The sequence below is a fragment of the Condylura cristata genome, unplaced genomic scaffold (genome assembly GCF_000260355.1).
Source record: "Condylura cristata isolate star-nosed mole 26May11 unplaced genomic scaffold, ConCri1.0 scaffold00024, whole genome shotgun sequence".
Lineage (NCBI taxonomy): Eukaryota > Metazoa > Chordata > Mammalia > Eulipotyphla > Talpidae > Condylura > Condylura cristata.
In genome coordinates this window covers 32707780-32717807 of record NW_004567125.1, presented here as the reverse complement: position 1 = coordinate 32717807, position 10028 = coordinate 32707780, and positions in this window count along the sequence as shown.

Here is a 10028-nt window from a genome sequence, read left to right as displayed (position 1 = left end):
TTTTAAAAAATAGAAAGAAAATGTGAGCACAGATCTTGTACCAGGGATTGCTTAGGGGCCTCACCTGTGTATCTCAGAACAAAGAGATTGCTGTGATTGCTAACTTGATTGACTTAACTGATAATCAATGTGTGTAATGTGTTATAAAGAAATCCTGTTCTCAGTTTATCAGTACAAGATCATTGTTACAATTAAGTAATGGGATAACATCTCAATTACATAAGACAAGCAAAAATGAGAGACAAAAAGTGGTACCAGTGAAATAAGATCTATTCAAAATATTTTGCATGGGAAAAAGAATATGAAATAGTGTGTTATCTTGGCTGGCAAAAGTAGTCAACTATGTTGCTAAGATTTTTTTTATTAAATTGTACATTTCAAAAGGCTCAGAATGATTTAGAAAGAAACAAATTACAGAAGGCAAATATAAACTTGAAATATAAGTTTTAAAGACATTCAACATTATCATTTCTGATATGAGTATTAACATGAAAAAATCACACTTAATAGGCAAAAGGGATGAGTTAACAATCGGTGCAATTTCATTATGCAGAGAAAGGAAGCACTTTTGTAGAAAAAATTACTGCATATCATTACCAGTGAGAAACATTTATTTCCTAAAGGACTATCCTAAGCTTTTAACATATATTTATCAAACATGTCAACCACAATTAGAGGGTGATACCTTGTTCCCCACACTATTTTGGTGAATAATGTTATCAATACAATGGGTTGGGTAGCTCTCCAAGTTCAAACAGCTAATATGAGGGAGATCTAAAATTCAAACCCTAGTTTTCTGATTCTAAAAATTTTACTTTTAATATTGCATATTGACTTTTAATATTGACTTCTCATGTATATTTTTATGTTATAATTGAATTTTTTCTCATTTGTTCATTTTTTAAGCAAATATTGAGTTAGTAATATCATGGAAAATAAATTTATCACCCCTTCTCTTAAGGATAAATTTCCTTTACTGCTTTCTTAGTAATTCTGAGCATCAGGGAAATATACTGGTTTTGGAATACTGCCAAAACAAACTTTCTCCTTGTCCTAGCACTCTAGGACCATCAGAACTTACTAGATCTTTAATCATCAAACATCCCATGAGTAATTCAGACTTCTCCAAAGAGAATCCCCTCTTAGAAATACATAACTCCAGTGGGCTTCCTTGATGGTTCTCAGCTCTATGAAGCTATCACCAGCCCCTGAGCTCTGAATTCAATCCCCAGCTAGAGAGCTGACACACATGGTGCAGCAGACTTCTCCTATATCACTTGCTGCCCCCATTAGCAGTGTATTCCAGAGATCCAACTTCTCTGCCCCTACTCTATCTCCAGAGAATCCTCTCACTCCCCACACCATAGGGTTCACACCCAAGTTCTTGTATAGATATATAAATATTTGAAAAAAGAAACCATGACTCCATAAAGATGAGTCTAAGTACCCAATAGTTACTAAAGGAAAGATTCAGAGCTCATCATGAAACCCACACTTTAAACTGAGGTTACATGAGGCCCTAATTAGTTGATTTCTGGTGACTGATCTTTTTGTGGTGAATTTTACCCCTGTGGGCTTGCTTGGGCATTTGTATTTTTTCTTCTCCCTATAATTTGTTTTCTAATGCTTTCTATGCATTGAGACATTGTGCTGCTAGTATCGGCCGACATTTTTCTGGGTGCTCCTTCTGGGGTCGCCAAGGGCTGGTATTCAGACCAGGTCAAGGACTAATGTACCAGTCCTCCACAGGGGTGATGATGATGTGTGGTGTTGAACTTGAGTGCCGTATCTAGTGGGTCCCTCCCTCTGTGTTTCCTCTGTTTTAAGGAGGGGGAGGGGTAGCTTTCCTACCTTATGATTTGATTGTGATTAGGAGATGTACATTCTTGTTGGTGGCAGTGGGCCCTCTGTTGCCTGATTTCATTAGAGAGCTATGGGCTAGTAGTGGCTGCTCTGCCGCTAGTCAACATCTAGTTATGACCAGGTGCTAGGTGGTGCCCATTACTGCAAGGGAGCCCTGCCTGTTCCAGCTTGCTGCAGCCACACCCTGCTGCCATTCCTGTTACTGGCCAGGAACTGATTGCAAACTGTCACACACCACCCAGCCCCCAAGGTCCTGGGGAGTGAAAGCCAAATTTCCCTGTCCAGGGCAGAGCCCCACCTATTTCAGCACCTGAAGCCACGTTCTTCCAGCTAGTGGCCTGGAGCTGAGTGTAGACTGTCACACCCCACGTGGCACCCAAGGCCCTGGGTGTAAAAAGCATGAATTTCCCTTTCCAGGGCAAAGCCCTACCTGAAGGTTTCAGCACCTTCAGCCATTCCCTGCCATTTTCTAGCTAATGGTGGGATCTGAGCGCAGATTCTTGTGCCCCTCCTAGCTGGTAAGTTCCTGGAGAATAGAAAATGTAAATTCCCCTTTTCAGGGAAAAGCCCTGAGCAGAGCCCAGGGGAGTAAAATACTAGGTGCCCCATTCATGGCAGAGACCAGTCTGTTTCATCAGCTGTGGTCACAGCCTGCCCAAGGCTAATGCTAGGTGTTGTGCCCTGGCTGCCACTCCTGGCATGGCTTCCCCTATCAGGGGGGATCACAACTGAAGGTGGGAGCAATGCTGCCCTGACTCCAGCTGCATCAAGGGGGCTGGGGCCAGAAGCCTGCCCTACCCCCAATGGCGATAGAATGCTGAGTCGTCTTCTTCCCACAGGTCTGACCCCGGTGGATCTGGAGTAGTCCCGCTCCCACCCACGAAAGTCAACATGCTGACCTTTGTTTCTCCTTCTGGGGTTTTCAGATGTTTCAGCTTTCCTAGTTGCTTTGAGGTTTTTTTTTTCTTCTTTTCTTTCCTTGGTCAAGGTGTTTGAGGATTGTAGGTGGTCAGGGTTCTGGTTGATATCTCTCTCACTTCTTCCATTACTTTTACCTTCCTTCTGGTTCCCCTGGGTTGCAGATCCTGCTCACATCATCTGAATTTTGGCTGGAGTTTGCAAATAGGGGAGTTTCTCCCCTATTTACCATATCCAAGAGAACTTAATCCCAGCTGCTCTTTGCGGCCATGTAGGTGACATCTCAGCCTTTTGGAAGTTTTGGTGACTGTCGTGTCTTTGAGCCAGGGCAAGCAAGTGGCCATTCTGGCCTATCTCATTCTCCCATCTGACTGTGCCTCTTTTAGCTGGCAACCATGAAGGGACTGGACACCCATGTTTAACTGGCCCAAGGATTCTCTCCTCGCATTGTTCACATTTAAAGCACTAACACAACTGCAGGACACCTGAAAAATTTCATTTTGTAAAAACATTGAATAACTCATGGGTCCATCTGTTAGTTCAGGTGGTTCTGCTTCTCCTCCATCCGCCCCTCCTCCACCCCTTCTCCTGCTTCAGCAAGTATTATAAGGTCTGATATCGACAAGGTAATGCTTATACTGTTGGGGTTCACATGGGTATATAGTTCAAGCCCAGTTACAGGTACAAACTTTGGATTTTAGTTTCTAGCATTTCTCGTAGGTATGGTAGTATAAATGTTATTTGGGGCCAAAGGAGGTGAACATTCTTTTTGCAAAAATGCAAGAACATATACAGATTGCCATCCAGAGACCAGATTTGGTAAAGTGGAGCTCCACTTGATGGCCCAGAGCAAAGAGGATGATCCATTCCCTGATAGTAGTAGTAGAGAGGAACAGGAAGAAGGGGACACCACTAATGGAAAACTTGAATCCAGCAGCGGAGAATCCCTCCCATGAAGCCAGTGTACCACCTGAAGAGGCTGTGAAAGTTCCACAAGCCTCACTGACCCCCGCTAAGACTTCTCCTTCTCATACTAGGAGAGGTACCCAATTTGGTCAAGGGAACTGCTCTAGGTCAGGACACTTCCCTCTTCATCAACTCCCACTGGGGGCATTGAACAAAGGTGGTCAGTGTGTAGGATATTATATAAGGACTGTAAATGGAAAATCAGCAAAATGAAGAACTTAGGAAGAAAGAGAAAAGGCAAATGGTGATTAGAAAGAAAGGCTCAAATGAGGAAAGAGACCCCCAGGGATCCTACTAAATGTGAAAAGGCCTATTGCAATAACCCCCTTGGAGACCTGGGGGATCATTTGGTAGCTTTCTTGGTTGACACTGGAGCAACCTATTCAGTTCTAAATTCAAAATTAGTTTGAATCAGTAAGAAACCTGTATCACAGGGGCTATAGGAAAGCATAACAAAAACTTTCCTATAACATTTAGAGTGGCAATTGAAGACAAAAACTTGCAACATAAATTCCTTTAAATGGAAGATTGTCCTATTCCACTCCAACGTCATGGTTATGCCCTAGTAAGTTGAAGGCCCAAATGGTTTTTTCACCTCAGGATCAGAGGGTGCACCCACAGGTACCCTAAGAACATGCTTTATGGTATTAAGTAATATGTAGTATGCACCACCAAAAGTGAATCACTGCCCCTGAGATCTGTAACAGTAAACAAACAGGAACATATAGGATGGGACAGGACAGAATGCCACCCATCTGCCTGAGCTCAAGAAATGAGAGCTGGATCTCCCTGGTGTCACAATGTATAAAAGCGCTGCCCCGCAGCTGCTTCATGCAAGTTCGATCCCCAACCCCAGAGGTGATCCACATGGCACAGTAGACTTCTCTTTGTCTGCTGCTCCCCTCAGCAATGCACTTCCTAGTCTGCCTGTTCTTTTCCCCACTCTGTCTCTGGTGAATCCACTCATAGTCCCTGTACCTCTTGCCTGTATCCCAGTTCTGCATATGAATAAATAAAACTTTGGGGTAAAAGGAGATGAGAGCTGCCAAAAAGCCTCAAAAGATCAAAAACCAAACCAAGGGCTATAATACAATAATGTTAGGGTCCGAAATCACCCAGTTGTCCCCCGCGACAAAGAACAGGACCAGAGATGCACAAGCAAGCAGAGTTTATTAAGCCAGCTAGCTGGGGTCAAGCCTTCCTGCAGGCACCAGGTCACACAGGGAGAGCAAGACCCAGACCATAGGAATGTCAGAGAATATGTAGGCCCTTATCGGCCTTTACATACCTCATAGCCGGTGCAAATTCAAAGAGTAACAAGCTTCACAGCACTCAAGGACGGGTTTCTAAGAACAGATGTCTCAGTCATGAGTCAGGAGCTGATATCGGGGTCTAGTTTCAGCCAGTTCCAGGAGTTGGCACCAGGAATGCTATCTGCCTGCCCTCCTTTCTGGGCCCAGGGTGAGTCAGAGACCCAGACAGAAGGGCCTAGGGGCCTAACAATAGGGGCCTATGAGTTACAATTGATAAAAGGACAGTGCCCAATAAGAGGATATATCACTCTCTGTGGGATCTCACCTGCACAAAAAATTGCAAGAGACCTGAGGCTCTATGAAAAACTGCCTATGGGTTTATTTACAAACACATAAAATAAAGAGCTTTCTATAGCCACAAGTGGCTACTTCTCTCACCCAGATAGAATTCACCAGAAATAAAATACAGTAACAGCCACCTGTCAACAGAGCTGGATGACACTGGTCAATAATGATGGATGCCACTTCCCCCCACCCCAAGCTGTGTCACAAAACACCAAGAGTTAACAGCTCCACATGATTTGCTGGCCCACACCAACAACAAACAGCTCTTTGAGAGACTAGGCCCAGAGACTTTGGTGCATCAGAGGATGGGGAGACAGGATCAGAAGCCCTGGCTCTGACAAAGGTCTTCCCTCCTTGGAAGTCGGTGCTAGACGGTCCTTTTCTTTCATCTTCTGGCCCTCCTTTTTTTAGAAGTCAGGAAGAGCATCTTCCCCTTCTTTCTCTGGAGGATTAAACAACTTGTTTCTCAGCTCTCTTCAGCTGAGTCTTGTATTCACAAGAATGACTATCATTTTTCAATCCTGTGGCTTATTGGACATTTGACAGCAATAAGCTAATAGATCACACATGATTGGTCCATTCCATAACCCACAAAGTACATTTAAAAGGGCAATTACTGTGTGCCAAGTAACCATAGCAACAACTGGCTTGTAGTGGAGCTACAGGAGATAGATCACCACTGCTGTTCTGGTTTCAACCACTGAGGAGGCTCAGCTCCAGTATCATTAATACTCAAAGAGCACTCCACAGACCAGGAACTGCACAACTATCTTGTTACTGTAACCAAGCTGCCACATGGTGGGAGCCAGCAGTGTTAAGGGGAAGCCCAGTAACAGCAGGAGCAGTGGTGCTCTTTCAACCTGCTGCTCACCACAAATCAATTGTGGCAGCTGCTCCTCAGAGCTCAGTAACTGGCTTTTTGTCAGTTGTGGCAGTTGCTCCCCAAAGACTTTTATTTAGCAGTGTTCTACCTGATTTGTGAAGTGGACCAATCAGGTGTGAGCTATGAGCTGATTGGTGCTAAATAGTCCAATCAGACTTTAGTTCCCAGGACCCAGCCTCTCACCACAAGTCAACTGTGGTGGTTGCTCCTTAGAGCACTTTCATGTAAAGTGTATTTCCTGGGTTGTGGAATGGACCCAAAAAAGAAGTGCTATGGGTTGATTGGGAAATGATCCTTCAACCAGCCATGAGATTGAAAAATCATCTAATCAGACTTGTGGGTGGGGCACCCTGAAAGAGGATATAAGCCTGGGTCAGAGGGAGCTGAGGAGACAACACCAGCTCTCAGAGAAGGGGCATAACACCAGCCCCTAGAGAAGATGAGACCAGATACCAGTCTCCAGAGAAGGGGCCATGACACCAGTCCACATAGAAGAGGAAAGATGATGACCCCAGTATTGAGAAATGACACCAGCCCAGAAGACAAAGATATCAATGGCACCTCCTAAATAAAGAAGATGCTTCCAGCCAGCAAAGGAAGAAGAAAAGAAGCACCCAGCAGCTTCCCTCTGAGGAGGGAAGAGAAGCCAAAGTGTTACAGGGCACCCCAGTGTGAACTGGCCTGTCTGTCTGTGGGCCCTCACCCGCACAGACATTCTTTCCCTTTAACAAAAGGACTCTGTCAGAAATTGGGTCTCAGTCCTTTCTCTGATATGTATGAAAGGAGCACCAAAGGCCCTGGGCCTGGTGTCTCAACAAGCTGTTTGTTGTTGGTATAACCCAACTAACTCAAAAAGAGATGTTAACACTGGGTGTCTCTGACCCCAAATCTGAGGGACAGTTAGCGGCCATCACTACTAACTAGTGTTGTTCAGAACTCCTGGTCACCAGTGGTAACCATCACTGTGCTACCTGGGTGAGATACCTGGCCACATATGGATACAGTAATCTTTTGTTTCCCCTGTTTGTAAATGAAAACCATGGTTGTTGTTCCTGGAGCTTAAATTCTTTTATGATTGTGTGTGCGAGTGAGAATCCACAGAGAGTGACCTGTCCTCTTATTGGGCACTGTTCTTTCCTAGTTAGGCCCTTATTGTGTGGGTGATTAGTGCTATAGCCCTTGGTTTAAGTTTTTGACCTTACGGCCTTTTGGGCTTTTTTGGTAGCTCTCTGTTCTCAGAGCCTGGGCAGGTGAGTGGCCCTTTCATCCTTCCATCCAGCCTCCTGCTTTGCTGTCATTTTGTGGCCCACATTGCTCCTGTTTCAACAGCATCCAGGTGCTTATAGAAAAGCTAGCACAGTAGAGATGTCGGGTTTCCTGGCTTGCAGAACTGATGAAGCAGATTTTGCATTTGTAGTATAACAGGTGGCAGGAGATCCCAATGCAAAAATTTCCTTTTGGTCAGGAGATTCAACAAAGGGCCAGTGAAGAACCTTCATAATTATTAGAAAGAATAATGCTGGTATAATGAAGACAGATATATATCCTGAAATTCTGGAGAATTCTGGAATAGTTAATGTGTTCTTATGTCACAATGTGTCCTGATAATGAAGATAAAGTCGAATAAAGTTGATGATACTATGGAAATGGCTACTTCCCAGTTGGTGGCGAGTTTAGAGTATGTAATGGGAGAGAGACATGTGAAGAAGTTGTGCTTACTTCTCAACCTTGGACTGAGAAGGAACTGGAGGGGCATGATGAGACAATTAGGACAAATGTAGGTGAGAGATCCCCTGGAGAGAGTGACCATAACAACCCTCCTCTTGATTTTGATTTTGCTCTTTTTGTCTCAGACTTGCCTGGACCCTTTTGCCCCCTTCCTATGGGTCACAACCGAAAGATGCCTTAGATTTGTGGGAAGGTTTTGAGATACAGTGCCCTTGCCTTGACCAGCTGTGTTTTGCTGGGCATTTATCAACTAGGAGATGTGTGATTTGGAAAATACATGCTTTGCCTTCTCTTCACTCTATTTCATACTAATTATATTAAAGCCCCTTTCCATTAAAGATATTACTCTATTTTATCTGCTCACTTTTCAGAAATGGGGCAGAATAAAATTGGTTGGGGTTGTGGATGACCCTGGGCTGTGGCTTGTAGGTATTTGGAAACAGCCCAGCAGACACTGTCAAATATTCCTAAAGGGAAAACTCATTTCTGCTTGAATAGTAACACCCAGAATTTGAGTACCAGAAGCAACCTCACAAAACTGCAATTTGGGACATTCAGTGTGATGAATTTAACTCTGGAATCATAAGTAGACTTCACCATGAGCCCTGTCTGCAATAGAGAATAGAATCATAGAGTGGATAAAACTTCCTACATAATAGATTTTATAAACACCAAAAAGAGGTGTTAACTTACAGCTATTAATGTGACAGACGAAAAAGCTAATCATTTCAGCAATGGATCATGAAGATAATGAGGCCAGTGCAATGCTCTATTATCACAAGGAGTCAGCTTGATTCTCTGCTGTGAAGGGGGACAGCCACTGTCTGTATAACAGGACTTGTTTCCGGCAATTCCAACACCCTTCCCCAGTCTTAACTTGATTAGAAAATTTTAACTCAGAAATCTGAAAATGTACTAGAAAATTTAGAGACCTGAAAGGAGGTAATTTCATAGAGGAGTGAAAAAATGGAATTAATTTGATTTCTAACCAGACATCTAGGGAAAAGGGAAACCTCCCATGACTGTCCATAACATTTCCACAAGGGAAATGTGTTCATAGAAGTTGGTACCAAGAGGAAATGTGACTAATGAACTGGTAGGGAGGAGGGACCCCCTTGGCTGGCAGGGGCATGCTTTTGTTGTGAGTGTGTTTGTATCAAGTCCTATTTCAGGTTAAGGGACAGATGGTTCACTCCTCCCTGCTGTCTCACCTGGTACAGAGCTCAGGTCTCCATACTTTCATCCAATTAGTACCTCAGATCTCCACACAAGACCCTCTGTGAGACCCGATCCAGGTGAGCCCAGCAACCCAGCTGATCCTCAGGAAAAAGAAATGAGGCCAGGAACATGTACCTGAGAGGTGATTCACCTTTACACAAAAACAAGAGATTCCCTGTGTTTGTTCATTTGTTTGATTAAATACTGAATGTATTTCAACAGCTGAGTAATGTTTTGATGAGAAATACAATGTTGATCATTTTTATATCTGTAAATTATTAAGAAGTATTCAAAATGTATGGAGATGTTCAAAACGTGGTTCTAAGTGGGAAAGTTTACATTCCAGGGACACTGGGCAATGTCTGCAGACATTTCAGGCTCACAGTGAGGGGCAGAAAGGAATCAAGCTGCTCCAAATATCTCACAATGCACAGGGCAGACTCCACCACAGAGAGAGCTGGCCACTGTCCTTTGAGCTGACACGCAGAAACACGAGCCCTTTTCTCTTAGGTGGGCAATATGTGAGATATTCATCATAATTAGGTCATAAAATATTACTCTTTCTCACTTGACAAAAGTTTGTTTTTATTCTTTATCATTTCTGATGGGTAGCAGAAAGTTTAATCAAGATGGAGAATTACACTCGAGCCCGTCTCTGGGAACCACCTTGGATATTAAATCTTTCATCCTTTTTATTTACTTAATCTCTCTTCTCTGCCTCTTCTTCCTCCTGCCCCCCCACTCCCTTCTCTTATATTCTGCTTCTCCCCCTCCAGTTCAGTAATACACCTTTTTGTTTTGTTGATAGATTCTTTTCTATGCAGATGGTATCAGACTTTTCAAGCATCTTCTGA